At 39.4% G+C, this 26,654-nt stretch overlaps 1 long non-coding RNA gene across 3 annotated transcripts; it reads right to left on the bottom strand.

Moving 5' to 3' along the window:
* Positions 1-16,020: 16,020 nt before the first annotated feature.
* On the bottom strand, positions 16,021-26,654 carry LOC147911510 (uncharacterized). Of its 3 annotated transcripts, XR_015551212.1 has the most exons (5): positions 26,629-26,654; positions 25,371-25,919; positions 24,063-24,119; positions 17,095-17,208; positions 16,021-16,111 (listed from the first exon to the last, which is right to left on the bottom strand). It is a non-coding gene; the product is annotated as an uncharacterized LOC147911510 (long non-coding RNA). The 3 variants fall into 3 exon arrangements; XR_015551210.1 differs by having other exon boundaries at positions 24,063-25,919; XR_015551211.1 differs by having other exon boundaries at positions 17,105-17,208; positions 24,063-25,919.

Genomic DNA, 26,654 nt, shown 5'->3' with positions numbered 1-26,654 from the left:
CTTGCAGGTGAGTGAAGGTCAGTATCTTCCACTACCCCAGCTCTTGCAATAAACCTAGACTCTGCCCAGGGTAGGCCGGACGACCACGCCCTGCTAGTCCACTCCCCACCCAGGGCCTGTTTGTGCAGGGTGACTGCCAACAATCAGACAATGGACTCAGGATGGGCCGTGTGCCTTTGGGGCACCTGGCAGAGAGGGACAAAGTGAAACACCAGCTAAGTGCACACACCTGAGAGACAGAGTTGCAGGTGGAGACTCAAAATGCACCAAGAACTGTGTGAAGGAAGCTACTCGACCTCTCTGAGCCTCAGTGTCCCCTATGTAAAATGGGGATCACAGGCCTACTTCACAGAGCTATTGGGGAAGATACATAGAAGTGCCTGTGATAGCCAGTGTCACATAATTGACAAAGTCGTATCCGACTTCAGAAAAATCGATGGAAAGAATAATGTGATGAGACCAAAGACGAGATGCCCAGCTTCATAAGCAGCCCCAGCAGCATGAGAATGAAAGGAGTTCTGAGTAAGCAGGGTTCTTCACAACTCCACTTTAGAGGACGATCATGGGCTACACCAGGATAAGTGGCTGTTGTACAGTGACTCGTGTAGTGAGGGTGGGTCCCTAAAGACACTGTGAAATCCAGTTACACACAGTGGCTCCTAGGAAACAACTACAAAGCAATCAATGCAGCAGTTAGGAATGGGAAGGGGGTAAGCACAGGAGGGTCAGAGCCACAAAATCTGATGGAAGACACTTCACCACGACGAGCGCCCAGCTCTGTCAACAGCTGATGTGGTTGCACTAGATGATCAAATGTCTGAGGCAGCCATTGTGGGGACTGCTGGGAGTACAGTGGTCACTGAAGCCACACCCCAACAGCAGTGCATCGGAACACACAGATCCAGAGACTTTCCTCTCAACTAATCCTTGTTTCAAGATGAGGAATATCCTCATGTCACAATGTCTCCTTCCAACACTTGTGGACGAGTGTCATCAGAACCCCCTGAAGAGGTCACAGGCCAGAGTAGGATGGAACACTGGGGGCTGGGGGAGCGGCGCTGCACCTGACTACACGGACTATCACCTGGGCCTGTTGAACAGGAAAGAAGAACCCGAGGATGTGGTCTAACGATAATTCCCCATCTTGCCACATTCAGAGACACTGCAGTGTTTCTCATCCTTTCTTTACAAAAATGTTAAAGAATTCATGTGTCAGTTATTCATAAAGCGGCAAATTCTTGACAAAGTGACAGGGTCTAGTTTCCATGACCAGGTTTTCCAGTTGTTTTGATAATATTCCACATTCAGGAATCGGAAATGTAACCTATTGGGGTGTTTGATATAAACAAGGACTTGTTTTCATTTAGATCAACGCCCAGACTTTTAAGGATGACATAAATCAGGAAAACTGCTAATCATTCCTCCACAGGTTTCAATAAGACTTTTAAGTTAATTTACCAATCTCAGGAAAAAAGAATATGGCAATTCAAGTTTTTTGTTTCTGCATTCAAGTGTACAGTACAGCCAAGAGAATGAGCAGAAAAAAATTAACAAGATAGTCTTGCTTGCATTTTATCTTTTGAAAATGAGCAAGATATTTTATGTTCTGCTCTTTTCACTGCTGTAATCAATTTTTAAAGAATACGGTACATCTGACTATCCCTAGGCGTGTTTATCCGGGAAGCTTCCCGGAATCCAAAGCAGAGGTGTTAAAGCTGACGGGTTTCAAATGCTGCCGAGGTGCTGTCTACCATGAACATCCCTTTCCCAAAGCTGGACCACCGGTCTCTTCCTGAGGGATCAGAGTCGCCACCCCTGTCCCTGAGAGACTGGCCACTCAGGCCTGAGCTGAGATTAGGTGATCAATCTAAAGAGCAAAATACTTAAGCTGTTCTGATCTTAAGGATGTTGTTTCGGAGGCCTCTGCACTGGAATGGGTTGGTGAAAACGGCCTACTACATACTTGCCTGGGAATTGATTTGTTCTCCTCTGCTCTTAGCGGATCCTGGGGAAAACAGTGATTAACCTCACAGATGCCTCAACTTCCACATCTGCAAAAAAGGCAAGCAACAGCCGATGTTACCACCCTGCAAACTCTTAAGTTGTGCTTGCAAGAGGGGCCACAAGGGCGAATGTCTCCCAAAAGCTGATGAAATGATGGCACTTTGGCTGGAGAAGGCTGAGGGCAGCAGGCAAACTGGAAAGTTTCTGGGATATCAAACCAGTTCCCATAAGCAGTTTAGAGAAGCACCTGGCCCTGGACTAGGTAGGAGGCTGTGGAAACACCCACAGGCACACAGGGGGGAGGAGGAATCAAGCAAAGGAGGGAGGCGGTGGGGAAGAGGCGTGAGTCCAGCTTTAATTTTGGACAAAAGCAGTTGCACGCTGCAGGCTGGCGGCTGCCCATGCAGCTGCCACACCCTAACTCCCTGGTCCCTCTCGTCCAGTCACATCCCTCTGGGACTCAGTCCAGTTTGAGCTGGTGCAGGACCAGAGACCTGCGTCAATGGCTGTTTGGCCCTCAGGCAAGCCTTCACTGCCCTGCTCCTCACCCCAGGGCTAGGCACCGCCCCGTGCCCAGAGCATCTTGGGAGTTGTAGTTCTGCAGTCCTTCAAGCTCCCAGCTGGGAATGGTTGAGACAAAAGCACCCAGCATGCACAGCTAGGGGACCCAACTCCCACCTGTCCCTCCACCCCTGGCCCACTCCCCTCTGCTTCTACATCCCACCTTCTACCCCGCCTCTTCTCTATATGATGCCAACTCTCCATGCCTTGTCCATCCCCCAGAGTATGTGATGTGTGGTTGGGCTGCATCCTTTGAGGCCAGTACTCACGTAGGTGTGGGGCTCACCAGCCTGGCTATTGCTGAGGATCCTTTCAGCCCTGGTGGAAGCTCCCTGGCCAGTATTTGAAATGTAAATTCAATATCTAAAATGGAAATACTGGGTGCATGAGATCCTGGAATTTGCCTTTTCAAGGCCATCTGTCCTACCATCCCCTCCATCCAGCCTGCCATGATCCTCCCTCTGGACCTCGTGATCAGGGTCGCTGCAGAGATCCTCCCCTTGGAACCCACCCACCTTAAGGGCCCATACCCATCATAAAAACTGAAAGCCATGTCACTTGCCAAATTGAGGCAAAAATGGAACGACCCAGGGGGGCCACTCAAGGGTGAGGGCATTAATAGATACTTGGGAGTATTAAAATCCATCTGATGATATCGTGAGTGAACGTGTTCCACTTTAAAACAAAACACTGCTGTTATTCTGAGATATTGAGTTAGGATCATTTTGCAAATATGCCGGATTTAAAATGTTTATTGATGTATAACATGCATATAGAAATATACGCAGAAGTCATCCATGTAAACCTCAAAGAATTATTACAAAGTGAACACACTTGTGTGACCAAGAACTAGCACCAGCTTCACTCAGGCCCCGACAATCCCTTTCTCCCTCCTTCCTCCCCAAAGGTAACTGACATCTTACCAGCGAACACTATATATCGAGTTTGTCTTCTTATACAAGTGTTTTATTACAGAACAATTTAAACAATATACAAAATAAACAAAACAGCATAGTAGGCTTGTCACCCAGCTTCAACAACTACTAATCATCTGCCATTTTTGTTTCTTCCACACTCCATCCCATTCCCACCTCACTTTATTATTCTTTTAGTCCTTTGTGTGTGTGGGGGGTAAGAAGTACGCACACTGAAAGGCACAAATCTCAACCTTACATTTTTGGCAAATAAACATGCCCATATAACCTTCACCCCTTTAAGAATAGGATATTTCCATCACCCCCAGAAAACTCCTTCCTGTTCCTTCCTAGGCAATTTTTTTCCTTCCCCCGAGGCAACCACTGTTCTGGTTTTTTCAGCATAGGTTCATCTTGGCTGAAATCATCCCACGTGTATTGTTTTCTGTCCACCTTGCTTCCCTCGACACGAGGTTGATGAATCTCTCCCAACATGTGTGTGTCAGTGTTTGCTCCTCGGTACGGCTGAGGGTGTTCTGCTCTGAGGATGCCCCGCAGTGGGCTCATCTTCCTCCTGGGGATGTGCAGGTCATCTCCTGTGAACATTTTTGTAGAAACCCTTTTTGTATGCTGTTTAATTCCTTTATTAGCATTTAAGTGACACAATTTTGCATTTTTTAGTGGTTGGTCCAGATTACAATATGCATCTTTAACATATCACAGCCTACCTAGACTTAATACTGCACCAGTTTAATCAATGTAAAATATGGAAGACTTGCTACAGAACAGTTCCATTTACTTCTGTCTGTCCTTTGTGCTATTGTTGTCATAAATTTTGCATCTTCCCTTGTTATAAATCCCACAATACAGTGTTATAATTTTTGCTTTCAATAGTCATAGGTCTTTTAAAGAAATTAACAGAAAAACGTTATGTATTTTGAGGCAGATGATTTGAGGCTCTGCAAATGTATTTTTCTTTTTTTAAGTTTCACCCACAGTTTTTGCATTCATCAGTCAGCCTAACCCACAATAGTTATTACTGTGGTGTTCTAGTGGCGATTTTCTATTTCATGCTATCCAGCCATATTTATTATTTGGAATTCTGTGAGGAAAATTCCCTCCCTCTCTCTCCCTTCCTTCTTCCTACTTTCTCTTATTCTTTTTTATTCCTCTTTCTTTCTTCCTTTCTTATTTTATGTCAGTACACACTCATGGATATTTATTTTATTCTCTGTGTAATAATGCAATGCTACCATTATTTATTATGTTGCTCACAGTTTTCCAGCTTGAGCCATTGAGAAATCTTTCAGATTGATTCCTTTTGACACATCTCATCATTTGCTGTGTTTTATTTAAAGCACTTTTCTACTTTCTGGCACTACAAGATGGTCCAGGCTCATATTGTATTTTCCATCTCCAGCCATAGAATTAGCCATTTCTCCAAGGAAACCTGGTTCTTTTTATTGGAGAATGATATTTAGAAAACAATATCTGGGAGCTAAGTGTGCTCATTGATACTAGGGTGTCACTGCTTCTGGACCCTCTCAGCAGAGCCTGGAAATATATGTATGAATATAAACTCAGGTATGCACATCTATCTATTGATCTATCAATCTATCCATCTATCTGGATAGATATATTAGAAGTGACATGGATTCATACTGATACTTCCAACTCCTATCCAGCATCACAGAGTTTATTCTAGCATTCTCATTTTGTTTATTTTTAACTTCTTTCACCAACAATGAGAAACTTAACTCCAGTTAGCTACAATATATTTACTAATGTGTCAACTAGTTTCAGAATTGCTAATCCGTACCCTTATGAAAAACAAATTTACCACCTAGCGTACAGTGTTTGTGTACAGTACTTTAGTTTTACAGTATCCCGTCAAAACACTGTCTTCCAAAGTAACTTAGGTCAGGACCTTTCATCCCCACCCATTATGTGTGGCTATGTCACATGCTTGTAATACAGTGAGATTCATTTGTCACTGCATTTCATCTGAGTTCCCCAGCATCCTGATTGATTTTTAAAATTTGCAGAGTAAAATTCACTCTTTGTAGTGTACAGTTCTGTGGGTTTTGACAACTTTATGGTCATTTTCCACCTCCACAGTAGCATACAGAGCTGTTTTTTTCACGCCCCAAAATTCTCTCATACTGTCCCTGTGTAGTCAACCCCTTCCCCCATTCCATCCCTTGGTAACCACTGATCATTTTTCATCTCTGTAATGCTGACTTTTCTAGAAAGTCATACAAATGAAATCATATACTGTACAGCCTTTTGAATTGGGCTTCCTTCACTTAGAGAAATGCAGCCAAGATTCATCCATGTTGTTGTGTGAATCAAGAGTTTATCCTTTTTATTGCCAAGTAGTATTCTAATGTCCCAATTCACCATAGTTTCTTTTTTCATTCACCTAATGAAGGACATTTAGTTTATTTCCAGCTGGTGACAATTATGAATAACATGATTATGAAGATTCAGCCAAAGATTTTTATTTAAACATTAGTTTTCAATTTGCTTAAGTAAATCCCTAGGAGTGGGATATCTTAGTCATATAATAAGTGCATGTTTAACTTTATAAGAACCTGCTAAACCATTATCCGAATGCAACTATCATGTTGCATTCCCAGTTCTAGTTGCTCCTTGTCCTCACCAATACTTGATATTTGCAATTTTATTTTTTATTTCAGCCACCTAATAGGTGTGCAGAATACTATTGTGGCTTCTGCTTCCTTTTTGAAAGTGAGATCTGCTAAATATAGAATCCTGTGTTGACTTTTGGGTTTTCTTTCTACACTTGAAAGATGTAATTTTGTTGTTGATTTGTCTCTTTTGCTTTTGATAATATATCATCCATCATTGACGTTATTTCTCCCTGTATGTAATGTCTTCCCCTGTATATATGTATTTCCCTGACGGCTTTCAAGATTTTCTTTTTATCTTTGGATTTTAGCAGCTTGACTATCATGTGCCCAGGTGTAGTTTTATTTTGTATTTTATTTTCTGGGTTTGCTGACTTCCTTGGATCTAAAATTTTAGATTTTCTACCAAATTTTGGATGTTTTATGCTATTACTTATTGACTTGCATTTCTGCCTCATTTAATTTTTCTGTCTCTCCCCTCTTTGCTGGGGACTCAATCATCTCACAGGTAGGCTCTCTTCATTTTTCTTCAAAATTTTTACATTCTTTGGTTCAGACTGGATAATTTCTATTGCTCTATCTTCATGTTTCTTCTACTGTTCCTTTTATTTTTAATTTTATTTATTTATTTTTCGCCCCAAAGCCCCAGTAGATAGTTCTATGTCATTTCTGCACATCCTTCTAGTTGCTGTATGTGGGACGCAGCCTCAGCATGACCAGAGAAGCGGTGCGTCAGTGCACGTCCGGGATCTGAACCCCGGGCCGCCACCAGTGGAGCGCGCACACTTGACCGCTAAGCCTCGGGGCCGGCACTCTTTTACTGTTTCTAATGTACATGTAAACTCAAAAGCGTTTATTTTATTTAATCTTCCTATTTGGTTCTTTTTTGTAATTTCCATTTCTCTGCTGAGTTTCCAGATATGTTCATTCATTATGAGAATATTTTTCATATCACCTTGATCATCTTTATAATATCTGCTTTCTTATCCTTGTCAAATAATTGCAACACCTTGGGGAGAGTTTCTATTGCCTGCTTTTGGTCATATGTGGCTTACATTTTCCCATCTCTTCAAATCTCATGATTTTTTAAACTGTGTACTGGAAACCATGAATGATAGTTATAGAGACTCTGGATTCTATTGTATTCCTTTGAAGAGTGTTGTTATTTTTCTAGCAGGGAGTTAACTTGGCTGGACTGAAACTCCAATCTTCTCTCCTTTACAGTGGGCATAGCTGAAATCCTCATTCAGTTCTCTCCTCTTCCAACTGCTGTTTTTACACTAAGCCCTCTGGGACCTACCCTGCATGTGTGTTGTTCAAAGATCTGCCAATTTGGTGTGTGTGGGGGGGAGACTTACATACATATTTTGAGATTTTCCTCTTTGTGGCTCCCTCCTTTCCAGAATTTCTCCCTTAACTTTCCAGCTACTCTGTTAGCCCCAAAATACATCCTCTAACACTACAAGTAAGACTGTATTTTTTCCCATCTGTGCCATGTACAGATTTTGGAATGCTTTGAGGCAAATGACTCAAGCTTGCAAATATCTCCTGGTGCAATTCCCATCATTTAAGGGAAGACTCCCTCTCAGTTCTGCTTGCTTTCGGAAGAGGTTTATACATACACACATATACACATTTATTATATGTGTATTACATATGAATACATGATTCTATATAAATACATATAATATTTAATGCAGATTTTATCATTGTTATCTGTGAGAGTGTTAATTCAACAAGCCACTCCACCATTACTGGAAGCCAGACCTCGGTTCTGTTTCTTTTTTGAATTTTATATAAATGGAATTAAAAAATCTATAGCCTTTTGAATACAATTTCTTTTATGCAGCATTTTGGTTGTGATATTCATCCATGCTATTACATGTAGATAGTGTTTGTTCATTTGTTGAAAACAGTTAATTTTTTTACATGATCATAAAATATGCATAACATAAAATTGACCTTTTTGACCATTTTTAAGTGTACAGTTCAGTGACATGCAGTTCATTCACATTATTGTGTAGCCATAACCTCCAACCATCCACAGAACTATTTTCACCTTGCACTGAAACTCTGTGCTCATTAAGCAACAACTCACTTTTTTTCCTCCCTCTTGCTTTTGGGAAACACCATTCTCCTTTCTATTCCTCTGAATTTGAGTACTGTACATACCGTATATGAGTGGAATCATACAGTATTTTTCCTTTTGTGGATGGCTTTATTTCACTTAGCATAAAGTCCTCAAGGATCATCCTTGTCATAGCATGTGTCAGAATTTCTTCCTTTTTAAGGGTGAATGGTATTCCACTGTGTGTATACACCACATTTTTTTGTCACTTCATCTGTTGATGGACACCTGGTTTGCTTCCAGCTTCTGGCTATTTTGAATAATGCTGTTAAGAACATGGGTGTACATTTATGTCTTTATGCGTCTGCATTCAATCATTTTGGGTGCATGCCCATAAATGGTGTTCTGAGATTCATTTTTTTCACACGTGGGGGGTTCCCCACACTTCCAACAAGCAATTCTTGGAATGCCAGCTAGTCGTTAGATAATTCAACTCAATTTGATGCTTTCAACCCAGAGATACATCAGATTCCACAGGTTGAGGGCTTAGTCCTATAAGATTGCACACCCACCCAACCTCACTTCAACTTCAGATACCAGTTACAAGCCCAGGTTGTTACCTGTACTTCTGATTGACTGGCTATAAACCAGAGGTTCCCACAACCTCCTCATTGGGTTTGATTAATTTACTAGAGTGGCTCACAAAACTCAGAGAAACATTTACTAGATCACCAGTTTATTATAAAAGGATATGACTCAAGAATAGCCTGATGGAAGTGGTGCATAGGGAAAGGTATGGAGAAGGGACACAGAGCATTCATGCCATATCCAGGTGCACCACTCTCCAAGCCCTCCTTGTCATTGTCAACCTGGAAGCTCTCTGGACCTCCTTCTATTGGGATTTTAATGGAGGCTCCGTCATGTAGGCATGATCAATTATTAACTCAGTTTCCAACCCCCCTTCCCTCTCTGCAGGATAAGGGGTTAGGCTAAAAATTCAAAGATTCTAATCAGGGCTTGATCTTCCTGGTGACCAGCCCCCATCCAGGAGCCATCCAGAAGCCCACCCAGAGTTGCCTCAATAGAACAAAAGCTTCTCCTAGTGTTCTTATCAATTAGGAAATTACAAGGAGGTCGGCCCCGTGGCTTAGCAGTTAAGTGCACACGCTATGCTACTGGCAGCCCAGGTTTGGATCCCGGGAACGCACCGATGCACCACTTCTCCAGCAATGCTGAGGTCACATCCTACATACAGCAACTAGAAGGATATGCAAGTATGACATACAACTATCTACTGTGGCTTTGGGGGAAAAAAAAGGAGGAGGATTGACAATAAATGTTAGCTCAGAGCCGGTCTTCCTCAGCAAAATTAGGAGGATTATCACGGATGTTAGCTCAGGGCTGATCTTCCTAAAAAAAAAAAAAGGGAAATTACAAGGGTTTATGGTCTCTGTGTCAGGTATGGTGTCAAAGACAAATATTAGAATAAGAGTCGCTCCTAATGTTCTTATCATTTAGGAAATTACAAAGTTTTAGGAGCTCTGTGTCAGGAACTGGAGGCAGAGACTGATAAATGTGTTTTCTATTATTTCAGAACCCATAAGTGGAATTGCTAGATCATATGGTAATTCTATTTTTAATTTTTGAAGGAACTGTCATACTGTTTTCCAGTTTTATATTCTCACCTTCCTTGCACAAGGGGTCTAATTTCTCAACATCCTTGCCAACACTTGTTATTTTCTGATTTTGTGATAGTAACTATGCTAATTGATGTGAAGATGTATCTCATTGTGGTTTTATTTTGCATTTTCCTGATACTTAGTGATGTTGAACATCTTTTCATGTGTTTACTGGCCATTTTATAACTTGTTTGGAGAAATGTCTATTCAAGTTCTTTGTGCATTTTTAAATTGTTTTTTTTTATTGTTGACTTGTAAGAGTTCTTTATATATGCTAGATATTAATCCCTTATCAGATATGTGATTTGCAAATCTTTTCAACCATTCTGTGTGTTGCCTTTTTACTCTGTTGTTAGTATCTTGTGATACAGAAAACGTTTCATTTTGATGAGTCCAATTTCTTACTTTTTTTGTAGCTTATGTCTTTGGTGTCATAGTAAAGAAATCATAGTTGGCAATGGCATTTGGAACCAATGACATGCAGCTTTTACCCTGTGTTTTCTTCTAAGGATTTTATATCTTCAACTCTAACATTTATATCTTGGATCCAATTTGAGTTAATTTTTGTATATGGTGTAAGGTAAGTGTCCAACATCATTCTATTGCACGTGGGCATCCAGTTTTCCAGCACCATTTGTTGAAAAACTTATCCTTTCTCCAATGAATGATCTTTGCACCCTTGTCAAAAATCATTTGACCATATATGCAAAGGTTTATTTCAGGGCTCTCTATAATATTTCATCAGTATATTGTGTGTATTTATGCCAGTACCGGACTGTTTTAATTACTTTGTAGTAAGTTTTGAAATCAGGAAGTGTGTGTTCTCTAACTTTGTTCTTTTTTTTTTTTTACAATTTTATTTATTTATTTTTTCCCCCAAAGCCCCAGTAGATAGTTGTATGTCATAGTTGCACATCCTTCTAGTTGCTGTATGTGGGATGTGGCCTCAGCATGGCCAGAGAATTGGTGTGTCGGTGTGCGCCCAGGATCCAAACCCGGGCCACCAGCAGCCGAGCACACTCACTTAACCATTAAGCCACTGGGTCGGCAGTTGTTCTTCTTTTTCTAGATTGTTTTGGCTATTCAGGGTCCCTTGAGAGTCCATATGAATTTTAGGATAGATTTTTCTATTTTTGCAAAAAAATCATTGGGATTTTTACCTCTGTGGGTAAGTTGATTCTTAAGTATTTTACTCTTTTTGATGCTATTGTAAATAAAAATGTAAAGTTTTTAAATTTCTTTTTACTTGTAATTAATGTATAGAAGAACAACTAATTTTTGCAGGTTGATTTTGTGTCCCACTACTCTGCATAATTTATTAGTTCTAAATTTCTTTGTGGAATTTTTAGGGGTTTCAACATATAAGATATTATGTGTAAACAAATATAATATTACTTCTTCCTTTCCAATTTGAATGCTATTTCTTTCTTTTTCTTATCTAATTGTTTTGGCTAGAACTTCTAAAACCATGTTGAATAGAAATGGTGAAAGTTGGCCTTCTTGCCTTTCTCCTGATCTTAGATAAAAAGATTTCAGTCTTTCACCCTTGAATACAATGTTCTCTGTGGATTTCTATATATGGCTTTTCTTATGTTGAAATAGCTTCCTTTTACTCTGAGGGGTTTTTAGTGTTTTTAACATGATAGCATGTTTAGTTTTGTCAAACGCCTTTTCTGCATCCATTGAGATGATCACTTTTTTCCTTCATTCTATTAATGTGGTTAATTACATTGATTCATTTTCATATATCAAAACATCCTTGTATTCCAGGAATAAATCCCACTTAAAAATGATATATAATCCTTTTAATATGCTGCTGAATTTGCTTTTTGTATCAATATTCATGAAAGGTATTGACCTGTAGTTTTCCTTTCTCTTAGTGTCTTTGGCTTTGATACCAGGGTAGTGCTAAACCCATAGGGTGATTTTAGAAGTATTCTCTCCTCTTCAACTTTTTGAAAGAGTTTGAAAAGAATTGGTGTTAGTTAATTAAAAAAAAGCCTTTGGGCATAGGAATAAATACAAATAAATATTTTTTAAAAATGTGAAAAAGTTTTTTCCTAAAAAAATTAAAAATTAAACAAGTACATCATTTATCACTTTATTTCTAAAAATTGTTTTTAACCTAATAGCAAGCATGAACAAATTGTTAGAATTAAAATGACTCAAGTGTTAATTTTCTTCATTGCAAATTTTCTGACATAAGTATGTGATGCCATCATGTATGATATCTTTTATGAAAAAATGGTCATTTTTTGTAGTATTTGAGAACATTATGAATTTTCCCAGTGGCCTCTGACAATACTCTGATATGCAAAGTTATCTTTTTAACATGTATGTCTTATCATCATCTTTAACATATTAACAAACTCTGTCAGGTGCTAAGTAATCAACTACTTTTCATATGATTCAGGTTCTCTGCCATCAACTTCTCTAACCATCAATAAATTCTACAACTTCTGCAAGATTAACAATTTTACCTTATATTGTATTCATCTCGTGTGGTTTAAAACATCCAAAAATCATTGATAAACTGACCCTGTCCAAACTAAAGCATGGTGAATTATGAAAGATGGTCTCTGTGAAGTGAAGAGGGATTTCAGGTTTAACTTAATTTTATCAGTGGTCAGTTTATTACAGTGTATTGTTCTGTTATGTATTTCACTTCTTGTTTTAAAAAAGTGATAGTTGAGGGAACTTAGATAATAAAAGTTGAGAAAATAAGGAACTGATACACACTATAAGCTTCAAATATTTTCAAGCATAAGATACAGTAAGAACTAAAACTAAGAAATGGCAGAGGAAATAGAGATAAGATGATAAAATTGCAAAACTGAATCTATATAACATCTCAATGGCTACTGTTGTGGTGCCAAGAAGATAGTGAAATCAAAGCATTCATAAAGATGATAATAAACAGACTGCAAAGAAAAAAGACTGAAAATTTTTTTTTGTGTGTGTGTGTGTCAGGAAGATCAGCCCTGAGCTAACATCGTGCTAATCCTCCTCTTTTTTTGAGGAAGACTGGCTCTGAGCTAAGATCTACTGCCAATCTTCCTCCTTTTATTCCTCAAAGCCCCAATAGATAGTTGTATGTCATATTTGCACATCCTTCTAGTTGCTGTATGTGGGATGTGGCCTCAGCATGGCCAGAGAAGCGGTGGGTCCATGTGGGCCCAGGATGTGAACCCGGGCCGCCAATAGTGGAGCATACGCACTTAACCATGAAGCCACGGGGCTGGCCCAAGACTGAAATCTTTAAAGAGAGAATTTTTACAGTGATATTACAGATAGATAACAGGGAAGAGAAGTTGGAGTGAGAGACCCTCTGTTTCTTAAATTACTTCCACTGTAGAGAACAAAAAACCAATTTGCTGAAATCTTTATTCCCCTCTATGACCCTATCTTTATCTGCAAAATCTGAGCACTGAATCGATGTCAAATTCCTCCTTTTCCATCCCTGTGGAAGAGAACAATTAAGTTCATCTGAAACCTCAACTGCCCAGCCTGTGAAATAAGGCCGGCCATCCATTCTCACAGATAAGCCAACTGGAGGTAGGATTTTGGTTCTGAATTCAGCTAAATATATTCAAAGAATTGTATCTGGCCTTCCTTATCCAGGGCTATCAATGAAGGGCTCGTTGGCTTTCAGAGAAGGCCAATTCACAGTCAGCTCAGACATTTTCTGTTGAGCTCTCTAGAGAAGGCTGTGGGGCTTGTCAGTAAGAGTTGATTTCTATACGGGTTATAATTTTACTTTATTCAGAGATTTATAAAGAAATTTACATGGTAAATATTACTTATTATCCAGAAAAAAAGGTGGTCTAGTCTCTGATCATTTAAGCAAAATCCTCCTCTCAGGGCACAGCCATGGACAAAGCCCAGATTCAATCTCCAAGTGTCTGCCAGGCACTCTGTGGTCCATGGGAAGCCCTCAAGTTGGCAGCTTGTTTCCTTGTGTCTTGTGCTCGTACTTAAGCTTCCATCTCTTCAGAGTACAACTAGACAGAAGCTCAAAGGACTTGACATTGGAGAAATGTACTTTTCATTATCTTTAGACTTCTACAATTTTCAAAAGACTTTCAGCATTTCCAGTAATTGTGCAGCAATTTACCCAACACTAAGGTTCTCACTATTAAAAATTAAAATAAATAAATTTGGAAAAGGAAAAAAGTGATCTTTGCAGCTTTGTACAGAATCTATATAATGGGTGCATCCTTATAAAGGGAGGAAAGATAACAAATTTAACTATTTTGGTTATTTAACACAGTAAGTAATATACTTTATATATTAACATTTTTTAGATTATTTGTATTTAAAGATACTGTTTCAAACCCCTAAATCATTGTATGCAGTAGAGTCTGCCATCTGCTTTGGCTGAACAATTATATACAGTAAGTCAGCCACAATTCTTCCATTCCTGTATAATCTTATATGTGGGTGGTAATGGGTAGTTCTTATAGATTATTTGAACACGTGCATATCACAAAATACAAGTGACCATTAAAAATTAAAGTGTTCACCAGCTAGAAGATTATCTGATTCCAGGAAAAACAAAACATTACTGTGACATTAAGGCTAAAACTGTCAAAAAAGAAGCCAAGATACACTCAAGTAAAGCTTTTGCTGAAAAGTTAGTTGGCTCATCTTTGAAACTTTATCAGGTTTACTATGTAAGCAAGATACTTTCAGAGCCTAGAATATAGAAAGTTCTCGTTGGTATGTTAGCAATATGATCATTTATTTTGTAAATGTTAATATTACAGATGGAATTCATTTTCTACTATATTTAGATTTTCAAGTTCTCTTAAATCTTAAGGCCACATTACTGGCAAGTTGGGATACCTCTAGACATCTGAAAAATATGAATCCTACACAGAAGCATATAAATTCTCTATTCATCAGGTTCTAAATTCTAAAACATTCTAAGCTTTTGGAAGAAACCAATGGCATTCCAAATTGACAGTAAGGCTGCATGTGCGATACATGATCCTATAGGAAGAGAATTCCAGATTTTAAATAGAGGAGATTGTGCACAAAAGTAAAGTACATTTTCATGTCTGAAAGGGGATTTCAAGAAATAAGGGACTCTCAGAACATGTGGTAAGTGGTAAATAACTTACCAAGGGCTCTCTAAAGGAGAACATATTGTGGAAAAAAGAGCTTCACATGCAGAGAGCTAAAATGGCATCTTTGGAATCCTCACGATGAAACAGACACTGAATTACTTTTTCCTAAAACTTAAAATGTGTCTTATCCTCCAAAAAATACCACCTCCTTGCCCTGTGGCTTACCTGGGCATGGTGACGTGTTGGAATCATTTTTCTATTTCATTGGCTCTTAAACTTGATGGGCACCAGAAGCACCTGGAAGCCTTGTTGAAACCCAGATTGCCAGGACCCACCCCAGAATTTCCAGTTCAGCAGGTCTGCAGCAGCACCTGACAATTTGCATTTCTTCCCAGTTCCCAGGTGATGCTCATGCTGCTGGTCCAGGGACCCCACTTTGAGAACCACAGCTTAACTTACACCCTATATATGGTTACCAAATCCATTATTTCATCCCTTGGCTGCTACTTTTCCTTTATCACATCAGCACCTTAGCTCCGAATCTCCTCACCAAGCAATGGGAATACTTGGAGAGTTTAACAGCTGGTCCTTCTTTCTGGCTCAGTTCTCCCTCTTCCTCTCAAAACTACAGTCTCTTGCCAGGTAATTTTTCCTTAAACATCAGTTCATCATAGATCTTCTTTGCTCAAAAACTCATGGCTCTTATGCTGAACACAAGAATTTTTAAATTCTCTACTTGGTTCATAAGGTCTGTAATAGCCCGTAGAATGTGGACACCCTGTTCCCTACCCTGCCTGTTATAAAGGAGTATGTGAAGATTATATAAGATACAGTCAGTTCTCGTTATGCACAGTGTGACATCCTACAAAGTCACTGTGAACACTGAATCAGTGAATATGACCCACTGCTCCTACAGGAAATGCAGGGTTAGGTTCCTGCAAACCTTAGCCAAATTTTCTTCAACTGATCAATACATAACCTTTTTCTCTGTGTGTTTCTCTTTAAAGTCACCTTATTTAATATATATTGTTGATATATTAACATTGAACTTAGACTAACAGCACCGTACCTCGTGTCTGAAAGAAGCTTGTCGAACACAAATTCTTCTTCTGTGAAGGCACGTCACAGCCTCTTGCCCTGAGGAACACCAGGCAGCATTGCAGCACTACACATGGGGGACATATTAAACAGACGAGTCACCAACACAAGGCACAAAAAGATAATAAATGAAGCACTAAATAGACTGCAAGAAGGACACTTGTTTACAGCATGGGCTGAAACACCAGGGCAGAGCGTCACCTTGTTCCCCTCAGCTGGGAACATGCACTTCGAGTGAATCAAAATTTTCACCACTTTGCGCTTATCTGCAAATGGACATGAAAGCCCTGAGAGTGTTGATTTGGGGGCTGCCAGTACATTTTAGCTAGTAGGCAAGTGTGCAGACACGGAATCCACAAATAATGAGGATCAACTATATTATGAAAACATCTTTTCAAAACCAGAGTATCGTTAAGATATAAGAGCAATAATGATAACACAACAGCTAACATGTTAAAGCCTACTATGTGCCAGGAGCTCTTCTAAATACTTTACATAAGTTAATGCATTTACATCTCACTAAACCCCTATGAGACAGGAGTTCTCAGTAGCCCCATTTTATAGATGAGGAAACTAAGGCTCAGAGACTAAATAATTTGCACAGGTTCTCCAGTTAAAAGCAGGATAACTGGGATTGGTGCCGAGACAAACTGGTCCAAAGCCCACAGCCTCAATCACTATGGTAGGAACGTGAGCGAATTTTCTACTTCTCCCCAAAATGCCCCTTCTGCTCCAGCCACTGTGGTCTCCCACATACTTATTCACTCATCAAACATTTTCTGAGTGCCCCCAAGGTGTCAGGTACTGTGTTCAGACAATGGAGGAACAAATAAAATGTCGACGCAAATAATCCATAAAAAAATCTATAAAACCAACTTGGGGTGAGTTTACTATGAGCCAAACTTTGAGGACCATATAGCCCAGGAGAGTCCTTTCACAAAGAAATGGAGCACTCCAAAGAAGTGGGGTGTACAGCATGGTTATATACCATCAAAGAGCATGGACCACATGTGATTGCAATATCCCTTTTACAATAGCCGCAACCTTGACCTGTCAGCACCTCCATTGATGGACACAGTGGGTATCAGGTCTGCTGTCTCCATGGGCGTGGCTGTTGTCTCGAGTTGGGTGGTCACAGGATGAGCACAGCAATCAAATTCTAGCCTAGGGAGAAATGATTATACTTAAGGAAATGCCAATGTGGGGGAAGTTGCATTTACACATTAAGGGCATTGCTTTTGTCTTTGGGACATGTTAATTTCTTAGGGCGGATATACAATGGATGAACAGAGGCTACAGGCCCCTTTTGGGGGAAAAAAAAAACAATGTCAGGCCCAATTAGTTTTACACCAAATGGCTTCCTCATATGCCCCAATGTATCCTATTGCTGGTCATTTATTTATTAAGAAGAAGGATAGTCTCAGCTTTAAGGAGCTCACTGTCTATGAGACATGAATAAAACAACAGTTATGGAAAAGTAGATAAGTATATGGTCCCAGAGTAGGGAAATCAAAATGGGTCTCTAGGTGGACCTCTCAGGAAAAGTCTCCAAGAGAAAGGAACATTTGACATGAGTTTAGATTAAGAAATAGGAATTAAGTTGATTAAAAAACAGGGTAGGAGGACAGAAGAAGCACATATAAAAAGACAGATATAAAGGATCTAAATCTTTCAGAAAATCTGTGGTATTTTTAAGGCTGGAACAAAGCAAACATGTAGGACAGAGTGGGTGATGAGGGTAAAGATGAGGACAGCAAGGGAAAGCCTGCATGTCCAGCTCAGGAGTCTGAATGTTCTCTAGGCTACTCTGAACAGTCATTGAAGGAGTCGAAGCAGATATCAGATTTAAGCAAACTTGGATTCTAGAATGTAACTCTGGAGGCATGGTAGAGGAAAGATTAGAAGAAATTAAGACTGGAAGTAAAGGGACCTGTTGGGAGACTAGGCAGCAATCCAGATAAGATAGGCCTTGGCTCAGGCGTGGGGCCTGCAGGTGGAGGAGGCCAGGAGGTCGCAAGCAGTGCTGGGCTCCTGCAGGAGGAAACTGAGCTGCCTCTCAGTCACGGGAAGACTGTGCCTGTCATGGCCTCCCCACCCCCATGCCCAAATGCCATGTTTCTTTCCACTTCTGTACCTTTCCTCTCTTCCCCCATCTGAAATCCTCACTCTTTCTTCCCTCCACCTGCCCAAAAGTGGTCCCTTTGAGGACTTGATCTAGTCCATCTCTCTTAAGAAGCTGTCTTTAATTACAATTTCTCAATAACATTGCCATTTTTTTTAGGTTCTGTAATGCAACTTACACTAAATAGCTTGGAAGAATCAAATTACATCTTGAAAACCATGTCATGTATGTGGAGGAACTTGGAACCCTATAATTCTTTGTATTTCCTTCAATAGCTACCACAAATACCTTGCACATATAGGTCAATGGACGTCCAGTTAAGTTGAGCAAAGTAGAAGCACACTTTATAAGCTAAGAACTTTTATGAGCTCAGTTATTCCTTTAGATCAGCTGCTTAAACCATTTGTTCTTCTCCACAGGTCAACAGTGTTGCCCAGCACAAATGAATTTTACACCTTCTCAAACTCAATAGAGCAAAGATGGAGTTTCATTCCCCCTGCAAGCCTTACTGCCTCAGAGAAAGGGAAAAACAACATGTGACATCTAATTCTTTCTTCACATTCTCATCTCAAATTGCAACCGATTTCCAAATGCTAACTGGTTTTCATTGTTAAAACTGACAGAAAAAATTTCCCATTCTGGCTTTGTTTCTTTCCTTTTTTGTGTGAGGAAGATCAGCCCTGAGGTAACTTTTGATGCCAATCCTCCTCTTTTTGCTGAGGAAGATTAGCCCTGGGCTAACAATTGTGCCCATCTTCCTCTACTTTATATGGGATGTCACCACAACATGGCTTGACAAGCAGTGTGTCTGTGCGTGCCAGGATCCGAACCTGTGAACCTGAGGCCACCGCACCGGAGTGCATTCACTTAACCGCTCCACCACAGGGCTGGCACCTCTCTTTATTTCTAAAGCTGAAATGTCTAAATCTTTCACTGGGCTTGTTGGAGTTTCCATAAAATGAAAAAGTACATTCCAGAAAAATCCTTAACTTTCCAGAATAATCCTTAATATAGTATGGTAAACACCTTTGCAAAATGTCACAGATTTTCAATGTCAGTGCCTCCACAAGGGTATCTTTGCATTATCTCCCCTCCCAACCACGTGTCACTTTGCTCCTCCCCAGGCTCATGGGGTCAAAGTGTTTACTGAGCATTAGGAATGATCAGAGTCTGAGGGAGACCTCAAGGATGACTAAGCCATATTTTCTGACCCCAACCATCTCTTTCCATCTCTCCTTTAACCTCTATTTTTCTCACTCTGGTTTCTACTTTAGTTGTGTACTTGTCTTTTGAATTGTTGTTTTGTGGTTTATAATTACCATGTAAATTCATGTTACATTTTGCCTTAGAGTTTAGAAAGAACTTAGATTAAACAATGTTTTTTCCCAGCTCTTTGATGTGTCTAATAACTTCCAACGCAATTCAAGGGGTTTCTTGTTTTTAAGTCTCCATCATTATTCCTTCAGAATTATGTTTACCCACACTTTTGATCTGACCAATGCTGCTTTACCCTTTGAACTTTTCTATGCCAAGACTCACATGAGGAATCCCTCGAACACCATCAGCTAGGTGATCCCACATTCCTCACATCTGTTTTCTTGATTTGTTCCTAAGTAAGCATGTTTCTGAAACTAATAATAAATTGTACCAAGTGGTCATTGCATAAAGAGCACTATCACAGATACCTTAAAGAGAACAAATGGAAAGGAATATTCAATTCCTCAGATAAGTTTACAGTCAAATGAGGCATTGAGGGGACCTGGGGGCACTGATCAGAGCAAAATCCTAAGAGAAGAATTTTCAGTCCATTTCAAATGAGGTTAAAACTGGAATGAGATAGTATTTTAACAGTTATCTGAAATCATAAACATTTTTCTGACCTTTGAGAATTTATTTGCATATAAACTGTACAAAATGTGGGGAAAGAGAGTGTTGATATTGTTCAATTTCTTTTTATTTTTCAGCACTTTGTAATAGATGTGGCGATTCACAATTAATAAATATCATAATGTGGAGAGACCCAACTTTCAACAGTCTGATATTATCAATTCTTACACAAAGCTCGAGTTTTAAAGATCAAAATTCATTTTAGTTACCTCTCATCTAGTCCATTTATATCAGAAAGTTGTGGAGTTTTAGGAAAATACTTCAAAACACAAATTTTATATGTAATTTCAAAAGCAAAAAATGAGTTAAAAACTGGATGGTAACCAGTTTTGCTACCATATATTAATCTTTAACATGGGAGCAAACCATTTTAGAGAATATAATTGATATTTGCCTATTTGTATATTGTAGAATGTTAAAGGATTTACAGTCTTAATAATAATTTCAAATACCAGAGAATAAAAAACAGGAGTTTAAGTTTTATGAAATGGTTATTTATTTATATATTTTTTAAAGATTTTATTTATTTATTTTTCCCCCAAAGCCCCAGTAGATAGTTGTCTGTCATAGGTGCACATCCTTCTAGTTGCTGTACGTGGGACGCGGCCTCAGCATGACCAGAGAAGCAGTGTGTCAGTGCCATCCCGGGATCCGACCCGCGGCCACCAGCACCAGAGCGCACGCACTTAACCGCTAAGCCATGGGGCCGGCCTGAAATGGTTTTTTAGACATAGCAGATTTCAGAGCATATTACTTGAAAATAAAACAATCAGTTAGTGAGGTTTAAGCAATGTGGTTTTCTTTTAAACTTGCTCATTCCATGGGAGCATCAATAAAAGCCCTCCGGGAGTGGCTGACACTCTTGCCTTCCGCCTGAGCACCAGCTGTATTTTCTTTAAGCATCAGACTCTTGGGCAACACCATAGCCCTCAACTCCGTTTAGTTGAGAAAAGGCTTTATGAGTCTTGTGTTTTTTCTAGGGGTATGGAGCTCCCAGACTTATTAACTACAGGGAGAGAGTAAGAGTCAGAACACATTCAATAAACTCCAGTGTGCTCAGGTGAGAGGACAGGTGCCTCAACTCACATCTGAAGGAGAACTTGGAGGATGCTTTCTGACTCTGCTTCGTGCCTCTGACTAAGCAGTCCTGAACATCACCGTTACGGCCACGGAATAACACAGGCAGCCTTGATGGACCAGAAGTCCTCCTATGTCCATCATTTGTACAGATCAACTGGCTTAAGATCCCTCGTTTCCTGCTGCAGTGGTAATTTACAGCGATACAGAATTGCCATCCAGTGAATAAGAAGAAAACAGCAAGGTGCTTGACACGAAAAGTGAAATTCTGTGTTTTTTCAAAAAGAACAGTGAAGCACTAAATTTGGTAAAGTTGACACGATGTGGCACACGAAAGTTATAGTAAACATTAATAATGTGTAGGTGAACTAATCAGTTGCTCTCTATGCCTCTAAAACATGTCTTGACATCTGACTCATATATAGTACAGTTTAAATATAATAGAATATCTTTGGAAATAACTTCTCATCTCATCTCATCCAATGCTGTTTTCAGGAGCCGGTATTAAATAGCCAGATGGTGAGTACCCATGTTGAAGCACCCTTTTTATCACAGTAGAGAGAATAGGAGGCATAAGCCCAACGGACTGATGTTCAGATCTTCCCTCTTACCCTTGATCAATTTTGTAAACATGGTTTTCTTTATTAAATATGAATTATAACAGTTACTTTAAAGGATTACTGTAAGAATTGCATAAGGTAATACAGTAAAGGAACTGGCGCACAGTAGATTGATAGTTAATTCTCCTTCCCTGTCTCTCTTCTAAGAAACATACAGAAATAATCTAAGAAGAGAACCCGTCTATAAAGTAAACTTATGACAAAAGTCAATGGCTCCTGAAGTAAGGGACATCATTGTTGAGTGCTTAACCTCAACTGCCTCCAAATACTGTTAACTCTCAATTAATTTTATGAGTTTTCTGTCTTCCAGACACTTCACTGGCTACAAGGAAAGGAGAAGGTGTGAAATTTAAATTGATTTCACCCTTTAATGGTCTAGCTGTAACATCAGGTGTTTTAAATCACCTAGTTTTTCAGGTTTCCTGCTTATTCCTGTATACTTTACCATGGTTCACAGCCCGAGAAAATTAGAAAATCATTATAATTTTACACACATGAATATATATCTTGACTATTACAGCTGGACTCTTAATATATAGAGCAATGTTGTACATGTTTTGTCCTTGTGGATAGTACAGAATACTTTTGTTCAGGTTTTCTTTGGCATTATCATTTATAATGAAGAACTCAGTAATATACGCCCTGGAGATAAGGGTTTAGAAAAATCTAACATACTATCCGAGTCATGCCTCAAAAAAAAATAAATAAATAAAAAGTTATAAAAATAATGAGAGGATATTTTGAAGGCACTATTTTTCTTAATTATTTCCAACTTTATTTCCCTTTACCTCTTTTTAATCTTTCTCTGTCTTATTTGCTATTGGCTAATCATCTCACAGTAATTAAAGCACCCTCAGCTGAGTCCCCCATGCCTCTTCAAGTGCCCCAGCCTGATGTAGGTCTCAGCTCTGACAAAAAGAAGCTGGAAAACCTGTTTTGTGGCACTATTCTTAAGAATATCTTTACTATTACAATAATAGCTATATTTTTGAAAGGCACCAGTGGATTACAAAATGAAGTACTTGACCAATGTTGTGTCCTCATTTTCCCTCCAGGGGGAGCACAACTTTCATGTGTAATGCTGGGCTGCTGTTTTATTTTTTTTCTTTCAAGACATTTTATTACTTGTAAAACATAATAGGGTTAATAGTGATATATGAGTAACAATATAAACTTACAGACAGCAAAAAGATACTATTTTAGAGTCATAATTTTATATACTGTAACAAACAGTAATACTTTCATAATGTACTATCTTGATTGATCATTAATTTTTTCCTGGTTCATTTTTATGCTAATTCATTTATTAGATTATCAAATATATACATTTGTGATCTTTATTTTCAATCAATATATTTGAAGGGACATCAGTTGTTCTTGGTAAGTGAAAGGTCACAAAAATTTTTTGATAATTTATAAGTTTGAGAAGGATCTTTCTACTTTTTATAAGAGAAGTCATTTAATATTTGGGAAAGTTCTCAAAAATCATCAAATTCTTTAATTTTACAGAAAGGAATACTACGTTCTAGAGAGCCTAAGTACGTTGTCACACACTAACCAGAAACAGACCTGGGCCTAGAACTCAGGTCTGAGTCACCTGACTTCTACTGGACCACACTCAAGGGAGAACACCCTGTTCTTACTGATAATTTCTATTACTAAGTTATTTTCAAAAGCACGGTTGGGAGAAAGTGTAAATAAATAAAACAGATGATTTTATATAAAAAAGTAGCAATTGCTACCCACAATTTCTATTCCATATGAGTGTTTCCTTTCTTGCAGGTTTCTTTTTTTTAATAGTAAGTCCATTTTGGTAACAAGAAAAAAGACATAAAATTTGGCTTTTTAGTAACAAAAAAAAAGCTTCTGTTGAAATTAAAAAGACACTAACTAATGTTTCATCTACTACAGCAACTTAAGAATATCATTTGATTTCGGAAAAGCTCTGAGAGATTTTTTTAAAACTCATATCCATGTGACTATTAGTCCAGCCAGGCACATCTCCACATGACATCTCCTAGAGTGTCCAGTTTTCTGCTGGATCCAGCTGTTGTCAGGGCCAGTGCTCTGGCTGGGTACAGAATAATGCAGCTTCTGAAAAGCATGTGCTCAGTTCCACTTCAAGGCTGATTTTCTCTGCAAAGTCTAAGTGGAAGAAAACATCCCCTTCCACATGACTGGATTTCCCTGCAGGCTTAGAGAAACAATGTGGCCTCGTCAGATGGGCAGACAGGAAGATAAATGAGAATCTGTCACAATTTTATGATAAATAAGAGAGAAAAGGATTTGACATCCTAACAAGATTTTCTTACCTGTTGAACAGCATCTGAACATATTTTTCAGAGTTTCCAAAATAGCAGATTGAGATTCTAGGTTGGAAAGGAAGAAGATAGTCAATATATTAAAAAGTAAATTTTCGCATTTCCTCAATCAGAAAACAAAACTAAATAAAATATATCTTTAAACATAAGTACCAAAATCATTCAGTTTATCTTCCAGTTATAATTCTGTATTATGAGAACATGACTGCTTTTCAATATATTTAATATGTACAGTGACTAACACTTATGCCATTAATTACTTTTGAAATTAGACTAGCCCTATGCCCTTATTGATTGACATCAATCATAATTACTTTTCTTAATTCCTAGTTTCTATTTTGTGTCAGAAAGTACCTGCTGAGACATTCACTTTTTATACTATTCACTTAGCATAAGTCTGTAAAATGATGGAGGACAACTCAGCCATCTTGAAGGATGGGGTCTCAAATGCTATATCTCACTATTGACAAATCACCTTCTGGTTGGAATGAGAGACAATGAGCACTGTCACAAGAGACACTCGGAAAAAAGGGATCTTGCTCCTTTTGTCTATCCTTTGGGCGTCTGTGAGATTGCAAATTCTTCATACTGGAAAACCTAAGTGAGGACCAAGTCCAGGAATCTTTTTAAAACTAGGGGACACTTTCTTCTACATGAAGCTTGCATAGAAGCTTATAAACATAAGAAAAAAAACAAATAGCCCTCAGGGCCAACTGGGTGGGGTAAGCGGATATGTGCGCAAGCTCTGCTGCAGCGGCCCAGGGTTCGCCGGTTCGGATCCTGGGCGCACACTGACGCACCGCTTGTCAGGCCATGGTGTGGTGACATCCCATATAAAGTGGAGGAAGATGTGCATGGGTGTTAGCCCAGCGCCAGTCTTTCTCAGCAAAGAAGGAGTGAGAGATGTTAGCTCAGGACCGATCTTCCTCACAAAATCAAACAAACAAACAAAAACCAAGATCCTTCAGGAATATCCAATGCTCCATGGATCGGAGTCTGAAAACCACTCATCTTTTCCGTCCTCCTCATTTTACAGATGAAACATAACACAAACAGTTGGTGACAACCTGAAGACTAGAGTTCGTCTCCTGACTGTCACATCACTCCCACCCCCGACTGCTGTGCAGACCAGATGCCTGACAAGAGACAGCAGTCACTCCTGGGGATAATTTAGACATTCCCAATTCAGCAGCATTTTAGTTGATGTACTTGACAAGACTATAGAAAAACAAAAGGTATTTACTACTTAAATTGTATAATGTATAGTTAAATGACATTGAAAGTTTTCATTTCACTTACAGCACAGTTTTGATGGGCCCAGGGGCCTTCTTTCATCTGCTCACCCTCCCCGGCATCTCAAACCTTCTCTGCCTTTCCCCTCTTGCTCACTGTGCTCCAGCCACACTGGCTTCTTGCTGCCCAACAACATCCGAGTCACATTTCCCCCACAGCATCTCTGCAGCCCTGAGATATCTGCATGTCCTCCTGCTCTGTCCCTTCCCTCTGGGCCTTGCTCCAGCCTCCCTGTGCTCTCTAATTAAAGTAGCAACCCATTCACTCTCTAGCTCTCCCCATTGCCTGTCACTTACCTTCTTCTTGACACAGATCATCACACGATAGACTATGTAATTCACTTGTCTGCCTACTTATCCATTATCTCACTTAGCCAACAAAAACAAGTTCTGTGAAGACAGAGATTTTGTAGAAAATTTTTTCCTTAGTGTATCCCAAGCCTGGCATACAGTAGGTGTTTAAATATTTGTTGAGTAATTGTAAGAGGGAATGAAAGGAGTCATCAGAAGAATGATCACACCATGGAAGTAGGTGCCACCATGAAGAATGGGCATCCTGGGAAGGGAAAGAGGGAGGAAAGATTTTATATCAGGCAACTCGGGTACCACTGTGCCTTTACTACTTCTTGCACATCAGCTTGTCGACGTAAATAATCCATAATCAATCTATAAATCAAAATTGTGGAGAGTTTATTATGAGACAACTTTTGAGGACCATGGCCTGTGGCCTTCCTTCCCTAAGGAAGGAAGGGCACCGAAAAAGTGGGGTGTACAGAGCGGTTATATACCGTCAAAGAGCATGTATCGCAAGTGATTGCAATGTCCCTTTTACAATAGCCACGAGATCAGCCCTGCCAGATTGCCCTGCCAGAACAGCTATTGATGGACACAGCGGGGGAGCAGATCTGGTGTCTCGATGGTCATGGCTGGTGTCACGTCTGTTGTCTGGAGCTGGGTGGTCACAGGATGACTGCAGCAATCAAATCCTAGCCTAGGGAGAAATGCTTATCCTTAAGGAAATGCCAATGAGGGGGAAGTTACATTCTTATCTTAAGGGCATTTACTCTCCTCTTTGGGACATGGCAAAGCAGATACACAGTACAGGCGACAGACCCTTTTGGAAAAACAAACTCAGGCTGAATTAGCTTTACCCCAAATGGCTTCCTCATGTGTTCCGTTATATCCTATTGCTTGCCATTTATTTATCAAGCTCACTATGTCTTTCAAACAGAAATCATCGAGAATAGCATGAAGTAGTCACTTACCAACAAATGTCACTGTGGCAACAGAA

The sequence above is a fragment of the Ceratotherium simum genome, unplaced genomic scaffold, assembly GCF_057802395.1.
Source record: "Ceratotherium simum simum isolate JZ-2026a unplaced genomic scaffold, ASM5780239v1 HiC_scaffold_43, whole genome shotgun sequence".
Taxonomy (NCBI): domain Eukaryota; kingdom Metazoa; phylum Chordata; class Mammalia; order Perissodactyla; family Rhinocerotidae; genus Ceratotherium; species Ceratotherium simum.
Note: the sequence above shows the minus strand (reverse complement) of the source record. Positions and strands in the feature narration are given on the sequence as shown.